Below are 23370 nucleotides of genomic sequence, written 5' to 3' on the forward strand. Positions count from 1 at the left end.
CCAACAACAACATGTAATTGTAAAGAGTCAACCTGTGGGTGATTTCACATCTGTATAAGAGCAGCCATAGTTGGAAACAAGCCTTAAGAAGTCTCATCTGCAGTTTGCCACAAGCAATAACTCCATAAGTGGGGATCGAGACCAACGTTGTGGGAGCATTGACTGGACCTCTGTGAGCAACATCACACGTGCACACTAAGGCTACACCAGGATTACACCTGAACAAAACCTGAGATTAAAACAAGTTACATGGCTTACAAAAAGACTCAAATTACAACAATAATTTCTTTGAAATTACTTAGTTTAGATACAACTGATTTTGCCCGATTACATGAAAAAGACATAAGTCTTCGATTTTTTTTTAATGAGCTATACAGTATGTTTTATTTCAGAGTAGGGGTCCTGTTAAGGAAGAACTGAAGGACATGTAGATCTTTCACAGTTTCAAATTTTATTGCAATTAAATTATTTACATTTTAAAATAAATAAAATAACTTAAAAATAGTATGACCTACTTCCTCAGGTCCTTTTCCGCCTCTCACCTCGTTGCTCCCTATGCCCGTCTCACCTCCTTAGGGATCAAAGCTTTAAGTCGCTAGCCTGCTTAAGGCCACTATATACTCCACAGACTACAGGGAAATGGAGAGAAAGAACAGAGACATTTGTTGTTTTGCCTCAGGCTGCAAGAACAAGAACAAAGTTCTTTCTGACCAGGACATTTCAAACTTAACAAGAGCTCTTGGGAAGTCTTCATAGGTCCCACAAACGTAAGCGTACCATCTTCCTATTTCTAAATGACAGATGAAAACAGTTCCACCCAGAATGTGCATCAAGAACAAGTTGCAAGAACAGAATGACGTCATTTTGTCCCTGCACCCTGTGTAGGCTTTTAGGAACTCGAGTTGTTTTCGATTGTTCCTCCTAACTTAATTTGTTCAACCACAGTTTTACTTTATGGACAATCATAGTCTTTTTCCATTGTTTTAAAGTAACGTTGGGTTTTAAAAATGTGTTATTTTCATTACTAAATGCTATCAAAGCTCTTTGTTTGCCTGGCTAATTAGTAATATTTGTGCTGTAAGATGGGCAGGCATGTCTTCCCAAAGTATGGAATAAAAACTAACACGACACATCACCCTAAACACATCATCTACACTGTGAAACGCAGTGGGGGTGGCATCATGATGTGGGGATGGGTTACTTTAATAGAGAATGGGTAAAAAGCTGACAATAACATGGCTAGTAGTTAGTGCAAAGAAACGGATAAAAACCTGTCAGAGGCTGAAAATGACTGAAGACGTGGGCAGAAGGTTGCTGTAAACAGACCACCGTGCAGCCACTCACGCCATCATTCACATTAAAAGCAATTTGTCTGGGGCAACTAAACCTGCATGATCTTTGAAAAAAGTCAGAGCTTCCCAATTTGTTCCTTAGATTTGTGGGTAAATCAATGAACCACAGTTTTATATCCGATTGCAGATTTTACAACAAAGAAAAAAAAACAATATGTTGTAAGATAATTTTATGAATGTTTTTTCAAAAACAGATTTAAAAAAGGTTTCCACCCTCATGACAAAAAGAAACGTCTGAGCGCACGTATTCCTTGGAGCATTAGAGCTACTAGGAAATGCTAAGCAAACATAGCAAGAAAAGAACTGGTATTTTCAATTCAATTCAATTTTATTTATTGAAGCGCCAAATCATGAAACATGTCATCTGAAGGCAATTTACAAAATCAAGTTCAATCATGTTATACAGATTGGGTCAGATTATACAGATTGGTCAAAAATGTCCTATATAAGGAAACCAGTTGATTGCATCAAAGTCCCGACAAGCAGCATTCACTCCTGGGGAAGTGTAGAGCTACAGGGAGAGTCATCTGCATTGTACATGGCTTTGCTGCAATCCCTCATACTGAGCAAGCATGAAGCGACAGTGGGAAGAAAAACTCCCCATTAACGGGAAGGAAAACCTCCGGCAGAACCGGGCTCAGTATGAACGGTCATCTGCCTCGACCGACTGGGGGTTACAGAAGACAGAGCAGAGACACAGCAAGACAATTGTGCACTACTCTATGTTTGACGGTCACAAAAAATGCCATAAAAATGCAACATGGGGGGGTATGCATCCATTAGCAAGGGGGCTGTCAATCGTTCTCTTGTACAGTACCATATGATCCAAACCAAAATACAGCAGATTGTTCCCTCTGCTCACGCTCACCCAGGCTCCGTGAGTCACCAACATGCATGCACATCCAAACAGCACACCCACACTCACGCGGCGAGTGCACAGGTCGGACGTGAATCTGCCCCTCCATGGGCTGAAGGAGCCGGGTTACTCGCGAGCACACGGACATGTGCTGGCACCGATCCAAGCCGGCGCCTGTAATTACAAATGTTAGGGACAAAATATAAAGGGCGAGTCCCTGGCTGTGTCCCGTGCAGAGATTAGCGTCCTTGCATGGAATTATCACCCTTCAGCAGCCGCCAAAAAATAATTAGAAGAATCCTCCTTGGTCTGCTGGAGGACAGCGCTCGTGTCTCTCTTTGTCCTTCCATCATGCCCCTTTCCGTGTCAGATGTATGACTAACCAGCTCCGCTGTTCTTCATGACGCTCCACCTCCACATGGCTGCGTTGGTTCTTATGCACGAGATTGCCATGAGCCGCCTCGCACTTTTAATGCAGTGCAGCCTGTACGTGGCCCGATGTGCGAACCGGGTCATAGTGTGCTGTATGTGCAATAAGGCGGTTATTATGCTCACAAGTACACGCAGATGCTCCGCTTCGCCCACGCACGTGACACCGCAGGCTCTCAGCGATGCGGAGTGCCAGCGTGCGTGCACGTTATCCAGCGAGTGGGTGATTCTGAGCAAGGCCAAGGCCACGGCTGGGGCTGGTGTGTTGGTGTCGGGTGAGCATACGGCACCGATAGTGGTGCATGGGCCAGCTGAGAGGGTGCAGCATGTTGCATGTTCGGCTAATGAGGTCCCACGGCCAGGCCAAGCTGCGGGGTGAGCTTATTAGTAAACAGGCCATGAAGAAGAGGACCTCGCAGGCCCTCCGCTCCTGCTGGAGGCTCTCTAGCGCATTAGTGTGCTGATCATGTTTCTGCTCATCCCTCATGTTTTAACAACTCTTTTGGCAACTCTTATTTAATTTTTCTCTCCTTCTGGTAGGTTGTAGGATAGGGATTTAGCCTATGGCGCTAATGATTTACAAACGAGTGATATTCGGTGCTGCCACAAGCGACAGTGTAAGGACCGTAATGTCACATGAATTTGATATAGTACTGTGTTGTTTGGGTTAGAGAAGCACCTCATCGTGGCCAATACCAATCTAAACTCATAATAGAGGAAAAATGTGCTGCAGGAAGCGGTAGCTCTGATATTAATATGAAATAAAATAATTACAAGATGCATAAAAGCATCACAGCATTTTTCTCTAACATTTTCTGATCCTAGCTTCTCAAGCATGCTGGTGAATTGAAAAAGTGTTACGCTGGTCTCAACGTGGGGAAATAAAAGGGATTTTGCTGTGTTACGCTAAGGCACGTTATCATTAACTTGACCCTAGCCACATGAATTTCACTCCGCCTAGCTCCACTTACATCCATCTGGGACCTCTCCATAGGAATTGCCTTTATTGAAGGCTGGGCCTTATCAAAAATCCTTGCATATGATTGGATAAGCCACCTGTCTGTCATCTTTATCGACGTGCTATTTCAACCACTCACACCGAAGCTAACCCGTGACGCTGATGAGAGCGACGCAGGAAAAAACAAAACTTGCCAAATCCGGTCGGGAGAAGGGCGAAAACATTGTTTCCACCAACAAAAGCCTTCAGAGCCGTTCTCTGATGTTCTTTTAATGAAACAATATTAGGTAGATTGGACAACACGGAAGAAATAGCAGCATCAATGCTAACGCTTGCTTCCTCGATGCGAGCCACCATTGCTATCTGAATCAAAACAGTTTCACGGTCGCTTCTCCACTACGTCACATCTATGAAACTCCAGCCCTGCGTCCTGATTGGCTGGACAATAACATTGGTTGAAGAAATCACTCTCTATGGGAGATGTCCTAGATGGATGTGAGTGGAGCTAAGCAGAACGAAATTCATCTGGCTCGTCAGGTTACGTTATCGTTGCTGTTATGTTGCTTCCTTACTATTACTACAGTTTTTGCAATTTATGTCATATGTATGTAAGGATCAGTATACCATACTTAACCAGAAAGTAGGTCATGCTGCCAGTTTCAATTTCAGTTTAAAGCACCGGCATGCCAAGGTGAGTGCAGCTTTTGCATAAGCATAGCATGTGATTAAGCAACGTATTATTATCTGAGTTGCAGTGGGGTAAATTCTGCAGCAGTGTGAGATATGAATAGAGATTGGGACGACAACGATGCTCATACGGTGACATTTCTTCAAAATGTCCAAAGATTTGTGGGATCTTGGCATATCTGTTGATAAATATTCTGTTCACTTGTATCAAATGCATAGTAAGCAGGAAGGGGGGAAAAAATCTAATTCCGCAGTATTTGACTTGCCGAACACCAAGCATAGCCTGTAAAAGGAAATTTGAGCGGTTCCCATCCAGGGCTGACAGGCCGGTGCGTCTTTTGTCAAAATAAACAATTTAGCTTGTTGTTATGTCCTGCGCTTCTTTTATTTGGATAGCGCCAGTAATGCGATTTTCTCTAACTTTCATTTGTTATGCGCTTGGCATCTCGCAGCTTTGTTTACAGTTATTTTCTTTCTCTTTGTGCGCCTGTATTAGATTAAAATCATAACGTCTGGACGTTGTGGCTTTATTCCATTTAAAAGGCCAAGCGGTCCCAGTGGCTTATTAGTACTGTACATTAAGAAACGCAAACAAACATAATCTTCATGCTAAAACGCTCTCAAGCTAATCTTTACCGTCCACCAGGCACAGTGAAAAGTCCTCTCTCTCTGTGCCCGGACCCGGATCTGTGAGAAAATGGCTTCCACTCTGTGGCTTCCAGCTCTCGGCTCCCCCTCACCGCCATTTTGTGCGATCGCTGCCAAACTAGTCAGGTAGTTGGATGAGAGGGACGGAGAGAAGCGGGAGAGGGAAAGAGGGCGCAACCGGACGCTGGGCTGGGGAGCGAAATAAAATAAACGGAGCGAAGTTGCAGGAAGAGCGGGGTCAGAGCGCTGAGCATCTCTTTTTTTTTTTTTTTTTTTTTTTTTTCTTATGGAGAGTTGTTTCATTTCTGTTCAGGCTGGCTACAGAAACGAGCAGGCTTTTTCGTCCAAACACGTTGCCTAGGGTGGACCCGATCAGCTGCTCTGTATCACGTGGGCCTAATCTGCGCCACCTTATTCCTCCGCCGTTCATTATTCGTCCCATTCTCCTTCAGCTTGTTCACTCGTTGCTTCTAAATAAACATGCATCGTCTGCCCGTATACCTGTTTTTCAGCCTGAGCCGTCACCGCTGTTGCCGTGGCTGCATGATATGAACTTAGTAACCCGCCCCGCCCCGCCTTGCAACCTCTAACTACATCAACTATCAGGAATTCTGGATGCGGCAGGCATTTGATTACATGTGCAGATGTTATGATCCTCTGCTCATCTGACCCTAAAGACCACAGAGACCAGATATCCAGATTTCATCCAGTGTCTGATAAGGCTTCTTTTTTTGTTGTTGTTGTTTGTTTGTGTTTTACAGCTCATTCCTCAAGCCCGCATATTTACGCCTAGATCTTTCGTGAGGGTATAGGTGAAGCCTTTGTTTGGTTGAGTAATTTGACCCACAGAATGTTTCCATAAAGTTAAATCAGAACAATTCCCATTTACACTAACTTTTGGTTCAGTGTAAGTTACATGTACCGAAAATGTTTCCCACATCTTGTCTGCTTACGACCACAAATTTCAGGGAATTTCGAGTCAAATTTAGGATCTTGAACAACAAAAGTAGCAAAAAAAAAAGAAACGAAAAAAGGAAATCTTGAAGAAGAAAAAACATCCATGGTTTTCAGCTTTTCAGCTTTTTTTCTAGAAATAAATATTTGAATAGTGGGCCGTGCTTTTGACTTATCCTTTGCAGCCGTCGCAGCTGCAAGTCTGGTGCTCTCCACTAACTCTGCACATCTAGAGGCTGAACATTTTGCCAATTCTGTTTTGTAATCGCTCCGGCTTAGTCGGTCCGAATGGATCGTTTTCCACGCACTATGCCAAAAAGGTCAGTTTAGTCCTATCTGAATAGAGCAATTTCTTCTACAGGTTTGCTGTGTCCCCCGCTAACAGCTCGGCTTCTTCTGAGGACTACCTTTCAGCAACGTCTTTATTTATACTAATATTTACAAATGTATACAAAGTTGGCCGCTATTTATCTATTTAATTAGGTAATGTAGGGATATATGCGTAAAATAGGCTGCATGCATGCTGCAACTTTGAGATTTTTACACTTAAAACAAATTGCATATTATGTATCCATTTTCTTTAGCATCATGCAACATTTAGTTTTTGTCATATAAACTCAGTAACGCGACAAAATGTTGTAAAGTCCAATGGGGGCGTGAATACTTTTGAACAGCACTGTATTAGGTTGTGAGTCCTTAGGCTCGAAAGCTGTGCCATATGTATAAATACATCCTGGCTGTGTGAAAGTGCTGCTGTGTACCCAGTTTAGAGTGTAGCAGCAGAACATAGCAGAAGCAGCCCCGGTCGGTAACAGGCAGCCTATTTAGGCCTGTCACAGACGGGCTCTCAGGCAGCCCGTCACTCAGGAGCTCCGTTAACAGTTCACAACGCACTCCGTCCCCCCGTCCCCCTTTGGCTACTTCCTCGTTAATCTGCCCGTGTGTTTGCATATGGGGACAGAGTGGCGTCCATATTGTGTTTGTGGAATGAATTATAAATGCCATTGCATAAGCGGGGCTGGTTTCTGGGGCATATCGCTCCAACATCTACCCAGGGACTGAAGCATGAATACATTTACCCGGCCTAGACCCTCTTGGAAGCGATACAAGCGAAGTTGGCCGGCCTGCGTTTGTTTATGGTTATATAGAGCAGATGGCCGTGCAACATGGTCACATATCACACGCTGACTGCGGTGCGAGTGCTGCCGTACACCCGAAAATGCTTTTAGGCAGAAATGCAGCCCCACTTGAAGGGGGATTCAAAGCCACAGAAATCCATCATTATTTTTCCACTACTCACTGGGGGGAAAGTAATGAGTCTCTTTATCAGAGAACATTACTGTACATCCCCCCCCCCCCCCCTCATTCTGGCAGCTGTCATGAAACTGCACCGCCGCTAATGACTGCTGCCAAATCCAGGTTCTCAGTTCTAATTGTGGTTAACTGGGCTTTATTTACTGCCGTAGCTTTTAGCTATAACTGCTGACCGCAGCAGCAAGCCTAACTTAACTCTGCTGTTGCCTGGAAGAAACAAACTCTCGCAGGTTGCAGCCCGCACAGATCTCTCCCTCCATTCTGCCCCTCTGTCTGTAAGTTCATATCCATGTGTCCCGCCCTCTAAATATAGCTGGCAACAGATGCAGCTTGATGGGGCTCTGGCTGAAGCTGAAGGGCCCCCCCCCCCCCGTAGGCTGGGTTAAGCAGAACGGGACTCGGCAGGACTGTAGGCTTCTGGGAATAGTCAGAGACCCTGTAGGTCAACAGCAGCCAGAATCCAGCGCGCAGCTAACCAGCTTCCGTTAGTGTGTGCAAGTTAGCATCGAACGGCGCAAAACAAGTGGGATGATTGCTGACATGACAGTATTGGACATTTAAAAGTGTATATTGGCCATCATTTATGTGCACATCTGAAAATAAAAGCTTTTAAAGGTCTGTACTTGAAATATTGTTCCCGCATTTTTGACTATTTGCATAAAATGTAGTTTTCATGTCATGAATTATTATTTTTTGTATCTATGGTTTGTCTAGAGTTACAGAGCTTTGCAAAAGTATTCGTACCCCTTGAACATTTGGACATGTTATCAGGCCACAGCCATAAACTTCTACGTATTTTAATAGGATTTTATGCAGTAGTCCAACACAAAGTAGTGCATATGTGGGAAGTGCAAAAAATGGGAAACCTGTTTCCCTATATGCATCGAGAGATTGAAACTTTTGATCAAACTTCTTTGCAAGTTGGCTGCAGCTCAGTCCAATTGGATGGTGGGCATCAGTGAACAGCAATTGTCAAGTCTCCCCACAGGTTCTTGGCTTGGTTTCGGTCTGGACTATGGCTAGGCCATTTTAAAACATTAGCATGCTTTGATCTAGGGCTGTACGGTTTAGCGAAAAATCAAATTTGCAATTTATTTCAACGGCGATTGCGATTTAATTTGGACTTTTCTCTGCATTAACCACAAGCAACGAAAATGGACTGTAGATAAAGATGTCTGTAAACAAGGACAATTTAAAACAAGAAATTTAACTGTTTTTATTTATCAGAATATTATTATTCAAGAGAATAGTTTTGTGAGTTGGACATCAGTCCTTGTTGAGCATAAAGTGGAACCAACAAACAAGTCTATGTATTAAACAGTTTGTCCAGTATTTAATGCTGTGCTGAGATTACTGAAAGTTTCTGGTAAAAAAAAAAAAAGTATGATTGTACATATATAAACTCTAAAACAAATAATAAAAATAGATTATCTCACTGCTGCAATTCTCTTCCCTTCCATGTGGAGGCAAACCCACTTTAGACACATTTCCGACAGCTAAAGGAAGCGTCTGATCCATTAATTGTTACATAGCCAAATACTGCTGACCTCTGCGATTTGAAAATTGCGTTTATTAAAATTGCGATTGTATAGCAAATCTGATTAATTGTCCAGCCCTACTTTGATCCAAACCATTCCATTCTAGGTTTGGCTGTATATCACTAGATGTTGACCTGCTGGATTGTAACTTCCACCTCAGTCGGGTGTTTTGCAGCCTTTAACAGGGTTTCTTAAACGAGTTTCCTCCCTTGCAAAACGAAACAAAAAAAAGCATTCTCACAGCAAGATGCTGCCCCTATTATGTTTTACACTTGAGTTATTGTTTTTAGGGAGATTTGGTTTAATCTGATTAGAACACGTTTATCCACTTAAGGTGGCCCTCATATGTAGCTATATGTAGTTAGTGTTTGGAATCATGGATCATTGTCCTTCCACTTTCTATCCCAACAAGTTATTTTAAATTGTACGGTGGTGATGTGGAAAAATGTTCAAAGGTTATGAATAACTTCAACTTCGAGGTAAATTATACCTGACCAGGCTCTCCCAAACAACGGGGAAATGGTGTTAGGCGTTTTTTAACTACACATCCACATACGGCATTACTGTTCAGCTTATCACAACCTACAAAAGGAATGTGCCTTTTTAACTTGAGAAACATGGCTTCCTTGCTAACATCTCTGGTTCTTGCGCAGGAGGACACAATATATGAAAATTAGGATGACCGATGTTAAAGATAAGATAATCCGTTTCTAACTCCCTCCAGAAGTAACATCTTCAAAAACGTAATGGTTAAACAAACATGTTAGGAAGAAGCTGTTTTCTGTGGAGTCCTGTGTCCAGCCTGCGTGCATATGCATGAAAATCCCTCTGTGTTTCTCTCTGCACATAATGGCAAATAGTGTGTGTCTGAGGAATGAGGAGGCAGCTGGCAAGGTTGGACTGAGTGGTCCGAGCAACCCCTGCTGCGCGTCCTGTCATTACAATGATTAGGGTCACATTTTTTACACTAAAAGATGGGGCTGCGAGGCTAGGATCAGCTAAGTCCGCCTAATCCCGCCCTCTTCTCCTGGCATGTTTTTATGGCTCTGCTGGGGGAGCGGAGAGCTAAATCACCAAGGGACAGTTTATCCTGACAGGCAAACACACAAACAGCATTACGAGCTCGCGCACGCGCCCACTCCATCACACTTGAGAGGACGCATGTTGATCTGCTGGGACGAACTCCGCTCGTAGGCGAAACCCGAGCTTAAACGCGTAGGTGAGGCTCCAGCACGCAGTCGGGGCCGGCGTGCATGCGCCCGTGGACTCTGTGTTCTTTACATCACACGCGCTTTCACATGGTTTGCAAGCCTAATATTTGCCTCATGCAGAGGTGACAGGGAGGTCAGTCTGTCTGACTTTGAGCAGAATCCCCCTGCGGCTTGCCCTAGCCATTGCCCCTGGCATGTGTAACAGAACCTGCCTACGCGGCCTCCCCCTCACTCCCCACCGCCCCCACCTCCCAGCTCCTACCCTGCCTCCTCCTGCTGCCTGCCCCTTGGCCCTGGTATAAATAGAGGGGGGTCTGAGTAGAGGGGGGGGAGCGCACAATAGTCATGCTTCACTTTATAAATTGCTATCTGGATTCCTCCTGTCTTTGCTCAGACACCTTTTTGTCTTGTTGAAGGGTCGGTATAAAGCAGAGAGAAACCAAATCCCTTAAATTATGAAAGCAGCACTTGGAGATTAATCGTGAGAACAGTTGTCCTCCAAAAATGCACAAGAACTAACATATTACAAAAGTGTTTAAAAGCAACTGCAAAACAAAGCTTATTAATCCCCAAAGTAAATGTTAAAGTTAAGCACCATACATTTTATATAGATAGATAGATAGATAGATAGATAGATAGATAGATAGATAGATAGATAGATAGATAGATAGATAGATAGATAGATAGAAGTTTTTCAATTTTAATGAAGAAAAAAAGGGAGTTAACAGTCTGAACTTGGTTAAAACGACTTTGTCTTGACACGTGTTGTCACGCTATAACCACAACCTTAGATGTCTTTTATTGGGATCTTATGTAACAGGCCAACTCAAATTGGTGCATAGCTGTGAACGGGAAGGAAAGTGATACATAATTTTTGAAAATATTTTTACAAATGAAAATGGACAAAAAATGGCAAGCATTTGTTGTTCAAAGGAGCCAAGACCTTGTGGAGCCAGCCTTTCGCTGAAAATTCTCACGTGTGTCGTGTTCTGCCTTACCCACCATTGCGCTTCCGGAGACACGCGTGTGCGCTCATCCTTCCTAGGACTTGAAAACAGCTTTACGTTTTTAAAACAAACGTAAAGCTCCCACCACCAGATTTGCGGAGTGTACGGCTAGTAGCTGTTGTTTCACCTGAGCTGTGGCTCTCTGCAGCTCCTCCAGAGTTAGCTTCTTCTCATGACTAATGTTCTTCTTGTTTAGGTGGAAGGCCATGTCTTAGTAGGAATGCAGCTGTGCCATACTCTTTCCATTTTTGGATGATGGATTGAACAGGGCTTAGTAAGATGTCTAACCCTTGGGAACTTCATCCCTGACCTGTCTGGTGTTTGTTCACTAATGTAAATCTGAGGCCTTCGCAAAGCAGGTGTATTTATACTGACATTAACGTACACAGACACACTCTATTCACTCCATTCATATGTTCTGATTCAGTCTGGAAAAGTCGGGAGGGAATATTTTTTACTATGCTACAGCTTTTTTTTTCCTTTTTTTTTTTTTAGAAAAGTAGTATTACAAGAAAAATGTGAAGGGTATTCTGTGATTGCTATAGGCTCTTGATTTTAATCAGATGTTTACGCTAAATTCAAATGTGTGCAACACATTATAGACACATTAAAAACAGTGCATGCATTATAGTCTGGTGTGGTAACCTTACAAAATGTGAAGAATTTCAAGGGCTGTGAATACCTTTGCAGGACACTGTATTTCTTTGAAGAACCTGCGTATAACAGCTACAAAATCTGCTAAAAAACACATTGCCAATTTGCTGTAGCGGTGGGACTGAGGAGTCCTTTCCACACCCTGATTCAGGGGTCTCCACAGCAAGTCGGTACAACCTTCCCACACAGACTTGGCAAAGCTTTTACGCCTGATGCCCTTCATGGCACAACCTGGATTCAAACCCAGGTCCCCTATAAAGACGCAGATGTATCCTCCTGCTCCACAAAGCGGGACCGCAGAGATAGGACTGAACATGTACACAACTATAAATCTACTATTCAGCCGAACAGCTGATTTAATCAAAAGGGTTTAACTTGTAACCGGATAGATGATAGAACTGCGCAAGGAGTGGTTACAAATTGTATAAAAGCCTCTTTTTTCTGAATAATCCTTCCACTGACTGACCACAGAGAGCACGAGAGCCCCGTGGATCAGGTTACAGGGTTACAGCACTCCACCTCCACTGTCACTGCAGTCAAACTATGACTACGGTATTGATTGAGAGGCACCGAGGCACTCAAGACTCAAGTGTGATTGAATTCCAGCGACTTTTTAAGCAGGGTGCGCTTTTTTTTTTTTCTTTTTTTTTTGCTGCAAACGCTGCTGTGCAAAACGAGATGACGTAAATGAAGATCATGTTGTGCCTGGCTCCCTCGAGGCTTTTTTTTTTTTTTCTCTCTCTCTCTCTCCAAGTCGATGCGAGCGAACACGCGTTCAAAGCGCTGTCCTTGCGTAAGTGTCTGTTGGGATGTGTGTGAATTTGTTTAGCGCGAGTGTGTTCGTGTGACATTATGAGACGACGAGGTGTGGAAAGCCAGACTTTTTGCGCCACAGAGCCTCCAGAACGGCGAATGGAAGCGCCGCATCGGTTATGCCCCCTCGCTCTCGGCCGAAGGAACGCTTTGCTTTGGTTGCACACTTTCTGAGAAGACAGAACTTTAAGGTGGACAAAGTTGAGGTTGAATCCTCCCCCAATCCCCCCTCCCTCTGCTCCCTCTGCTCCCTCTGCTCCAGCAAAGTGTGCCACATGTGTCCTCTGCAGTCTGTAGGTGTGAATATTTCTCTGTCACTGCAGTATAAGAGCTGGCTTCACTTGAAAGCAGAAGCCTTCCCCGAACATGCACTCAGCTGGTCAGGACCCCGGAGCCATAAACAATATTAGACTGAAGTCTGTCCAGTCAGCAGACTGAGAGGAGCGCGCCTTGACCCTGGCTTATGAAGTCAGGGCCACATGTCGCCGAGCGTTTTACCGGACTCCACTATGATTTACATTTTTCAAAGCCCTCGCATACTTATACGTTGGGTTGGACAAGGCCTTCTCTTTTCCCCAGCTTGGAGGGATAGTTCAGAATTTATGAAGCGAGGTTCTATTCAAATATTTTACCCCAAGCAGACAACTCTCTCGGTGTCCTTGTCGATCATAAATCCAGATTGTTGGACCGAGAGGCCGAAGCTAGTCCAAGAGGGGCTAGGACCGCAGCCGGACTTCTACCAGTTTAAAACGTGTCTGGTCTGAAAAATGACAAGCGACAGTGGTTTTGTTAACCTGTACACGGTCGTCACATTTGCTGCGGCCGGTCACTGACACAGAAATCAACGATTATTTACATAGGAAATGGAGATAGGAGGTGGTGCACCGACAAGGATTTTCCTTTTACCTAGAAAGAAACACGTAAAGCCTTTTTTTTTTTGTCAGGCTAATTGTCCGATAGAAAAGTGAGACAATAATAAAAGCAAATATCTTACAATAGTTTAAGTGAATTATATATTACAGCTTTTGTTTTCTCAAACATTGCATACTTTTACATTAGGTGGTTACTTGGACCGGAAACAGTCTGCATGTTCTGTCCTCTGCAGGTGTTTCACACAGGAGGATACACATGCTCCTACTTCAGTTTCCTGTGAAAATATCGGGATATATATCGGAATATAAATAAGCGCCCAATATACAGTGTGAAAAAACTATAAAGGCGCATATAATACCATTTGCATGAACCGCTGTTCCACTGTAGAGATTTTCTTTTGGATGGCTAAAGTCCGCTTTGGTTTACTGTGGATTATTGTACATGACTGTATTGTGATGACAACTGCGATTTGATGTATTGTGCCGCTCTAAGCGTGATGTATTCATCTGATATCAGCTGCTTCTAACTTTGTCAGAGACCCTCCTTTTAAAAAATACCATCCTTTGAAATTGCAAGCACACATGCTGATCTCTCTGCCTTTCCAAAAAGTAAAAGGAACAGCAATCCAATCTTGAATACGATCCCCATTTCTGGTCGATGTACTTTTTAAGCGTGCGCGCACTCTGCGTTTCCGTTTGACTCCCGTCGGCCTAGCCCCCGTCTGCAGAGTGTCGCCGCGCTCCTTTTGTGTCTCTTCGGGTCTGTGCTCGTGCATACTTACCAATCCACAATGCTGTGGTGTAAGTAATGCAGCGTTGAATAATGCAGGGAGGCTCAGGCTCGCCACTGAGCAGACACAATAGGGCCTCTCAGCTCAAGACATACCGTTTCGTAACGTGCTGTGCTGTACGTTTGCTCCCTCACGTATAGGTACTATGTCCCTGGGAGGACGTGCCGACCGAGGCTGCCCTCACATGACTTCGCTTCAGTGTGTGTGGCGGATAAACACGCTCAACAGGCGGCATATGCATATCAGCCACGCTTGATCTGACGTACCATAAATCAATCAGAATGTGAGAAAACTATAAAATATACGTGGTTCTATAAAAGCAAAAAGAAGAATGAAAAAAGAGAAATAAAGATTTCACACACACACACACACACACACACAACCCTCCCGTATGAGCTGACAACCTCTGGGGCGTTTGTAATTGATCTCACAGACGTCAAATCTAAAAGTCATCACGTTGAAGTATTTCGCCATCCTCTGCGTTACAGAAGTAACAGATTTTCCCTCTTGGGTTTTTTTTTTCTCCTTTTTTCTTTTTTCAGATGAAGACTACCTGATGTGTTGCTGAAACCGTGACATGCGGATGGAGGCAATGATCCAGCCGACCCCCTTCACCCCCAGCGCCGCCGCCGCCGCCGCTCCTCGCTGCATGTTGCGGAGCAGGTGAGAAGCATTAACAGAGGCAGCAGCTGTGGCTCTGCGCTCGACACATGTGGGCCGGGGATGTTGAGCTGTTGTTGAGTTCAGCCACTCTCTCGGTAAGGTTAACACGCTTGTCTTGCAAACAGAGAAAACGGCTCTAAGAAACAAGAAACCCTACGGAGCATTTTGCATGTCACGCCGTTTTCACAACGCCTGGCAGACGTACTCGTTCCTCTTAAAACTTTAACGCTTTTTTCATGTTACAAACCCAGACAATGTAATCTTATGAGCTTTAGGCCAACACAAAGTCATGCACTATTTGTATTTATTTAATTAGTAAATAGGTCCAGCTGTGTGCCACAAGCCCTGTAGGGGACATCATAAACACGTGGTATGCTGGTCAGGTGAGACCAATGGTGACCTTTCTGGCCTGGATAACAAAGCACTGTACGTGGTGGTAAGCTAATATTACACATCTCAATGAACTCAGCCACTCTGAATCATGGTAGTGCGCAGCATGATGCTGTGGGGACACCGTTCTTCCACAGGGACTGGGAATCTGGTCCAGGTTGGTGGTAAGATAGAAAACACTATTCACAAGACAATCCAGGAGCTGGCTCAGAAAGGCTGAAGCGACAATGAAATGGTTTAGATTTTACACGTTTTCAGGTGAGTGGCCTAGTCAAAGTCCAGACCTAATTTCAACTGAGAATCTGTAGCAAGACGTATAAGTTGCTTGCCAAAACACTCTCCATGCAACCTAGCTGACTATTGTGCAAAGAAGAATGGGAGACAAACGTCTGCGTCTAGTTTAACAAAGCCCGGCAGAGACAAACCCCCAAAAGGCTTTGGGTTGTAATCGAAGAGAACGGTGGCTCTTAAATACTGGCTCATGAGGTGGTGTGTGAAAATGTGTGTCTCACTTTAACATGTTTGATTTAGAATTGAAAACCCTGCAACACTGACCTTCACTGTTAAGCACAACCTTAGGCCTGTTCTTACAGCACAATGCTCCCACTACCATGCTTTAAAGTGGAAATCTTGAGTTCAGAGGGATGTGTACTTAGCATTTTTCACTACATAGGCCTAAAAGTTCAGTTTTGTTCTCACCTAACCAGAGCACGTCCTTCCACAAGTTTGCTATGTCCCTTATCTGGCTTGCGGAATACTACAGTCATGACTTCCTCTAACTTTATTTTGATATATTGATGTATGTAAAGTGAAATTCCAAACTTCCTAATCGTCCAGCAAGGAGATCTCTGAATAGGTTTCACTGAATTGTATTTAGAGGAATCTGAGTACGGGCGGCTGAATAAAAATGCTTACTTACACTGAAGAGTTTTTTTTTTATTTGTGAAAACCATGAATCATTTTTCCCTAATCTTTATAATTATGCGCTAATGTGGTAACTTAAAGTGCTAATTTGTTCGGTTTTAATTGTCATTTAAATCAGCTCCACCCACATTTCATTCCTAGCTTCAAAGCTGGACAATCAGCAGGCCTTTATTGAACGTAACACCATATTGTTATGCTTTTGTGGTTAAACTATTAGTGCTAATCATGCCTGCAGGATATAAGTTACGTACATGTAGCATCTGAATATGAAAATAACTTTGCCCTGCAATTTGTTTGAGAAACGGGTGCCCCCGGTCAGATCATTTGAATTTCCCCTCAGCCTGAGCCGTGAACTCGAAGACCCAGTCGTCACATTGTGCTCTCAACACACAGGCTCCTTTCACGGCACAGTGTCCCAGAGGAGAGCGGCGCGCGTGTTTGTGTTTCTGTGAATCATAACTGCTGCTTTGCATTCAGCGAGGTGTGTCCAAGCGGATTACAGGCATGAACTGGAGCGGGAGCTGAGAGAGCTGTTGTTTTGTTTTTTGTTTTTTCCCCCCCCCCTCCAAGACTGTCCTTTGGGGTGAGGTAGTAGGTTGTATAGTTTGAGGGTCACACCCTTCCTGTCAGATAACTATACAACTTACTGTCTTTCCTGAAGTGGCTGTAATGTCGTCAGACGCCGACCCCCGCAGCTCTCTGGAACAGGCTCAACACCGGATGTGGCACGTTCACGGGCAGACTGGTGGCAAGATGTAACTGGGATGCAGAATTTGACCATAGTTGTTAAGGTTTGTTGTAACCTTTTGGGTTTGAGTCTATTTTTTTTTGTTTTGCAGCGTGTTCTGTTAAACGTTTTCTGTTTTTTCTACTATTGTGACACAAAATATGGAAAGGAAAGTGTCACAGAAATGGTATATGGTGATATCTGTATAAGCAAATATGAATGTTAGTTCTTTTTTTTTTTTTTTGCTGAAAAATGCATGTATGTTAGCGATCGCTGAGCTTGGCAGCACGCAGGGCCTTTCTGGTGTTCGTACGGGGTGAGGTAGTAGGTTGTGTGGTTTCGGGGTAGTGATTTTGCCCAATCAGGAGATAACTATACAACCTACTGCCTTCCCCGAAGGGCAGCAATCCAACACCGTACAGAAACCAACAAACCCAGCCAGCTCGAGTCTCGGAGCCGCCTTTTGCTTGGAGTGTCAGCCATGCGAAGGTAGCAGCAGGTAAAGACCTTTATTTTAAGTCAGGGATTTGTTAAATGCAGATTGTTGTTGTTTTTTTTTTTTTGCTGTTGTTGTTATAAACCAAAATAAAAAAGAGAATAATAGATCCTGAACCTCTGATGTCCCGTGTGCTTATTCAATTAAATGTTCGATGTTTTGTATAATTGGTAATGATCTCTAAACTACTGCTTTATATGTAAGGTTCTGTCAAAAGTTTAGATGCACTCCATGTCTTAGTTGAAGTAAATAACTCCTAATTTGATATAAACCCAGATTAGGGTTTTATCCATATTTTTTTTATTTAAAAAAAAAATCGCTGTGATGCCCTGAAGCTAATTGTAACATTGACACCGAACCCTTAACAGAAACTGTATTGATTAGTCATTGTTCATTGTCCTGTCACACAGGTTGAACTGTATGCTTTGAAGTGCCAAGGGTTTCTAACACCGAGGTCTTACTCTGGTGTTGCCAGTCTGCTGATGTATTTAGTTGGATCAGTCGATCCTGTTGACAGAAGTCAACGGCTAGTTCAACAGGCTAATGGCTAATCTTAGAGGATTTTGTGCAAAAATGTATTGTCTACTATTAAGTAACGTAGCTTATTTATTTTTTAAAGATCCTATATGATGCGCCTGCTCTACTGTGGAGCCAGGCAGCACCCAAGTCAGAGTAAAGAGAAAGAAACCTAAACCGATACAATGCTTATGACACTTGGCTGCTTAACTTTAATTGTTCCGTGTAAATAATCATCATCTTCTTGTACTGAGAAAGAAACTACAAAGGTGTTTTTGTCACAGAATCTGTGAAAACATGTCAAAACAAAAGATAATAAAGTTGTTCTTAGAAAGTTATATTATATTGATTTTCTATATCAGACAGTTGTTCTGACGGGAAAAAAACACTTTCAGTATGAGAAGCTGATTAGTATTTACTTAGGAAATTAAGGTGTAAAAAGCAAAGACATTCTAATGGTTTAAGTAAAGGAAATCCAATGTTTTAGGTTGCCTCATTTTTTGTTTTTGTTTTATATCTTTTGATATCACTTGCTTTACACGTTCCACTCTGAGTACGTGTTTCAATCAGGAAGGTCATTGATGGCGCACCACCACCAACTTCCATTTCCCGTGTCAATGATCATCCCCTTCCCTGGCTACATCCGAATATCCATTATAATAGCCTCCAGCTCCTACCTCTAGCTCATATTCCATCAACTTTCACAGGGTCAGCAGTAAGAACTCTATTGTGGGGAGGAAAGGAGCCTCGGACTGCTGTGCCGAATTTGGCCAGGCTTTAACTCCCACGTCATTTCGTGATGGAAACACACATGGATGATGCGAGTCAAATCTGGGCCTACGACCTTCTGAAAATTAACTACCAAGTGTGCGATCTCTTCTCTCCAGACATTTTCATTGATTTCCGTCAGGGAGCTGTGCTTACACGTCATGTCATGCAAAGAATTGTGGTATACCTAAAGGGTTCTTTGCGCCGGTGCGGGACGATGCGTGGTTCCTATAGGCAAAGCTAGCCGCGGGAGGGAGCAATCAGGCTACTTGTCCTACCTCCTTCCTTACTGACTGCACTATTCAGACAGTACTTATCATGGCCACTGCTGACGCACTTCGGTTTTGGCTAAAGAGTCTTTCCTCAATAAGGGTATTTGCAATGAGCCCCTGTAAATCACCACCCAATGCAAAAATAACGGTGGTTTAAAAGGTCATAAAATCATGTTTTCCTAAAACGTTTCGACCTAATTCAGTCTGAAGACAGAAGTAGTCTTGGCCTCTCTCAGACTAGCCCTCAGCGTCAGCATCCAGACCTAACTGATCTGGATTTACAATAAATCATGACGTGAGGTAAATTACACTTTGCAGCCAAGATATAAACTGCTTAGAATCTCTTAGCCTCGCTTTAAAACACCCTGAACCATCCTTTAAAATTGGGAACATGTGCGGGTAGACGAGGATACGACCGCCTTCGTCGAGTTCAGACGTGAACCAGCAGCCAAGTCATGTCCTGAAACCTTCTAGCAGAGCAGATGGAAACAGGAGCCTCGTCCCTGTCTCACCTCCCGGGCTTCAGCGTGAATCATCAACAGCAGATGAGGGTTACAGTGTTCGCTCTCTCTCTGGCCAGTGGCTCACATAAATACACGCTCTCTCTCTCTCACACGCATAGATGGCGAGGCGGCTGCCAAAGGGCGCTGGGGCCAAGGCTGGCATCACACCTGCCTCACCGTCTGAGAGCGCAGGCCGGCATATCATATCAATGTTCAGCCCTCGTTCACCCCTCGACTGTCGCTTATCTTTTAATAGCCGGGGCAACCTTAAGGTCAAAGATAAACACTTAAATATATACTCCTTTTTAAATTATTATTCCTCGCCTGTGAGCTCATTTGAACAAGCCGAGGAAGTTACGCAATCGCCTTAAGTATCTGACGCAACGAGAGGATTTATTTAACCCCACATCGCTGCTGATAGAGCACGAAGTTTGATTCTTCTTTGTATCTAAACCCTTCCTGGGTGTGTTTTGCATGTGTTCGGCGCCCACTGTGTAGCTGTCCCCCGCCAGCCACCATATTGTATCGATTTGAGCCTGAGCCCCGATGATAGAGCAAAGGCAGCTGAAGGCTGAAGCCGTGTGAAACAAAGACTCTGTGTGCATCCTGCCTCTGGGGCTGCATCTCTAAAGGCCATCCTCCATCCATGACCTCCTCTCCTGCCTCGCTGCTTCGTAGAAAACGCTGCGAACTCCTTTGAGATGTCCACCCTGGGATGTGTTTTTTTTCTTTTTTTTCCTCCTCCTTCATACAGAGAGGAGCTAATGAAATGCACTCAATACTCAATCTGAAAAATATGAGACAATTTAATAATGATGCTGGGTTTTTTTTTTTTCTTTTGCCTGGAAATCGAAGTGAATAATCCCCACAGCAGTGCTTTTTTTTTCCCAACACCGCTGTATGATGTCAGAGTTGTTGAAACAGAGAAGTGCTATTGATTGAATGTAAGTGGATAGGACTTAAGCCGCTGCATGGGCAGGTCCTCCAAATAAACCTCGGAGCAGAGAAGCCGAGCATGGTTTTGAAATAAAATCCCTGCCACAGTAGTCTTAGAAACATTCACCCAAACAACATGCAAGCTAAAAACACTGAATCCATTTATATGAGACCTTTAGTATATATAACCTTTAATAACTATCAGTTTCCAAGGCCAAGTCACTTCCATACCCGTGGCAACTGCACCATCTAGTGGCTATTCAGTTATCTGAAATATCACCTTCCTAAAATATTGCCGTTTTTCAGGTTTTTCATAAAACAAACAAAATAAGTTATGATTTAGGCAGAAGGATCAGTTTTGGCAAAAAAAAGTGTCTATATGAGACATCTTTGTCCCATATTTACACACAGGCATGTTTGCTGATCAGTCAAGCACATTGGCACCAAAGCACCAGCATCATGAAAGAAGGTATTGGCTCTTTTGGCGGTATGGGCAGGTACCAAATTATGTTGGGAAATGAGATCAACATCTATGTAAAGGCAATCAACAGAGGGAAGCATTAACTGCTCGGGAATTTCTTTTTAAAACAGCTGCGCTGACTTGGGACTCGTTCAAGTACAGTGGCCCGACACCAGCAGATGACATCGCATCCAACGTCTTACAGACTGTGGAAACTTCCCACCGGACTAAAAGCAGCTTGGATTGTGTGTCTCTTCAACTCTTCCTCCAGAATCTGGAACCTTTATTTCCAAATGAAAAGCAACATGTATTCACATCGTAAAGCTAGAGTTGGTAATCCTGTTCAGAAACACTTTTTGTTATAATGGGTGAAATGGTCCTTCCATCCTGAAAGCAATCAGTACATTATGTATTCAGCAAAAGGAGGTTAAAAAGTTAGATCTCTGTGAGAGCTGCAGGCCTGTTAAAAAAAATCCCTGCCATTTGGACCAAATGCCAGGGATTGATTCTGCCCACACATCCCTCTGTCCCTAAAGTTCCTGGGGGATCACCTTATCTATTGGTTGTCCCACATGCCAATCATTCTGATGACCTCACCTAACGGCAGTGTGCGTGCTCGTTCCTTATTACTTTCCGCTTGCTGGAAACTGCATATGCACACTTCTGGTATTTATGTATCCGGTTAGCTTAGCGGTTAGCTTCGGTGTTAGCCGTTCACTGCAGCTCTGCTGCTCTCACCGTATACATTGAACATGGCTGAGAGTCGCAAGAAGCAAACTATGTACAAGTTTATGGGTAGAAGAGGAAAGCCTCAAAAGAACTAAAACCACAGTAGATTTGGGAGATTTCTTCACACAATCCCCCTGAGGAGAGGAAGAGCAAGGTAAGACGGTCTTGCCCATGTGCACTTATTCAAAAAAGGGACTTGGGGAAACTTCCGGAAAAATCGCAAGCTCTGTCTTTAATAGACTTTGGACCACTGAGCAATAATGAACTCGACTTTCTCCTTAGCGCAGTTAAGAGGCATCTGGCCGTGTCTCTGGTTCAGGAATTGCTCAACACATTGAGCGCCTCAGTTGTACCCTATGTCCTGACATATCTTTATGTGGTGGCTCTTAAAAGAATTTACTCCCACCACAGTCCGCACCCTCAAAATCTCCTTTAAACTGTTCAATGAGCTTTGCTTCACAATTTTTCCTTCCACTTAACCTTCTGTCAACATGCTTGGACGCAGCATTTTGTGAACAGCCAGCTTCTTAAGCAAAAACATTTTGGGGCTTGCTCTCTTGGTGGAGGGCACCTATGACAGTCTGCTGTCAAAAATAGTCATGGGGTTGTGTTCACCATAGCAGTTGTGTTTTTGTTGGTTTGATAGTTTGTTTCAAACTTTTAAAAGAATAACAATAAAATAATCATCAATTAATAAATACTAATAAAACAGTAAAACAAGAGGAGAGGGAAAAAAATTAACAATACTTTTGTGCTTTAGACAAGAGTGGGGAGAAGCTTATTTAATTATATCCCTTCTTCAAAATTTACAAATAAGTTCTACTATTTCCTCATTCTAAATTATATAACAATATGTTAAGAAGGCTACAAACATTTTTTTTACTTATCTAGTTATTCTTTATAAAATTATATAACTGATAAATTATAAAATGATTCCAAAATAAATTTAGCATTGATATGATCTATGTTATAAAGAAAATAATAGTTTGAGGAGCTTACTTGTCTATAACCATTTTTATTACAGTAAATAGGCTCCATGTTCTTTATTCTTCTATTTTTTTTTATTATCAATATTATCCAATATTTTTATTACAGTGTTTTCTGTCTCGTCTTAAAATAGTAGTTAGCTTAATTTTATTTATTTTTTTATTTATTTTCTGGCTTTTTGCTTCTTAGTTTCACAAATTCTCTGCACGGTGTATTTTGTAGCTCTTTTTTTATCTAACGTTAGTCAATATATTTACATTTCTTGTTTTGGTTGGGGGCAGTTTTTATTGTATAACCCTTTAAATATTCCTCATTTGCCATGTTTATGCTATTTAAATTCTTTATAATATCCCAGTTTTGTGTCTCCAAGTAATTTCTAAACTCATTCAATAATTTATCTGTCACTGACCTTCTGTATCCTGTTTTGTTTTTGTTTTTTGTTTGTTTTTTTGTTCTAGTTTGCCTGGATACAAGCTTATACGATGGATATAATGTTAATAAAACATTATTTCCATCATTATTTGGATTAAGAAGGTCAATGCTGAAATTTCCAAAGATGAAAAATATTTTGGAAAACATTTTCTCTATTCGGTCATTGAACAGTATATATTATATCTTTCTTTCCTTTTCAATAGATCTCAATTAAAATTCACACTAGTACATCATTAACAGCAGCTGGCATGGTATCCAACACTCTTAGATTTTATCTGCAAATATCACAATCCTACAGCCTCCTTTGTTTCGGTAATTCACAGTCATGGCCCTCAAACTCAAAGCACAATTCTTTGTCAGTGATGATTCAGTTCATTATTCTGATATTGCAACATTAAATAAATATAAGAACTGATTTGAATATTCCCTAATGTTTCTCAAATTTGCGTACAGACTCCCACTGTTAATCTCTATAATACATCT

The 23370-nt window shown here is 42.8% G+C and overlaps 1 long non-coding RNA gene across 2 annotated transcripts in view; it reads left to right on the plus strand.

The window, feature by feature from the left end:
* LOC110366445 overlaps positions 1-16057 on the plus strand; it is a 65272-nt gene extending 49215 nt beyond the window's left edge. For both annotated transcript variants that reach the window (XR_004929695.1, XR_002426680.2), the window contains one exon: positions 14627-16057. This is a non-coding gene — a long non-coding RNA (uncharacterized LOC110366445). The remainder of the gene's footprint in view (positions 1-14626) is intronic.
* The last annotated feature ends 7313 nt before the right edge of the window (positions 16058-23370 follow it).

This window comes from Fundulus heteroclitus, unplaced genomic scaffold (genome assembly GCF_011125445.2).
Source record: "Fundulus heteroclitus isolate FHET01 unplaced genomic scaffold, MU-UCD_Fhet_4.1 scaffold_52, whole genome shotgun sequence".
NCBI classification, from domain to species: Eukaryota; Metazoa; Chordata; class Actinopteri; order Cyprinodontiformes; family Fundulidae; genus Fundulus; species Fundulus heteroclitus.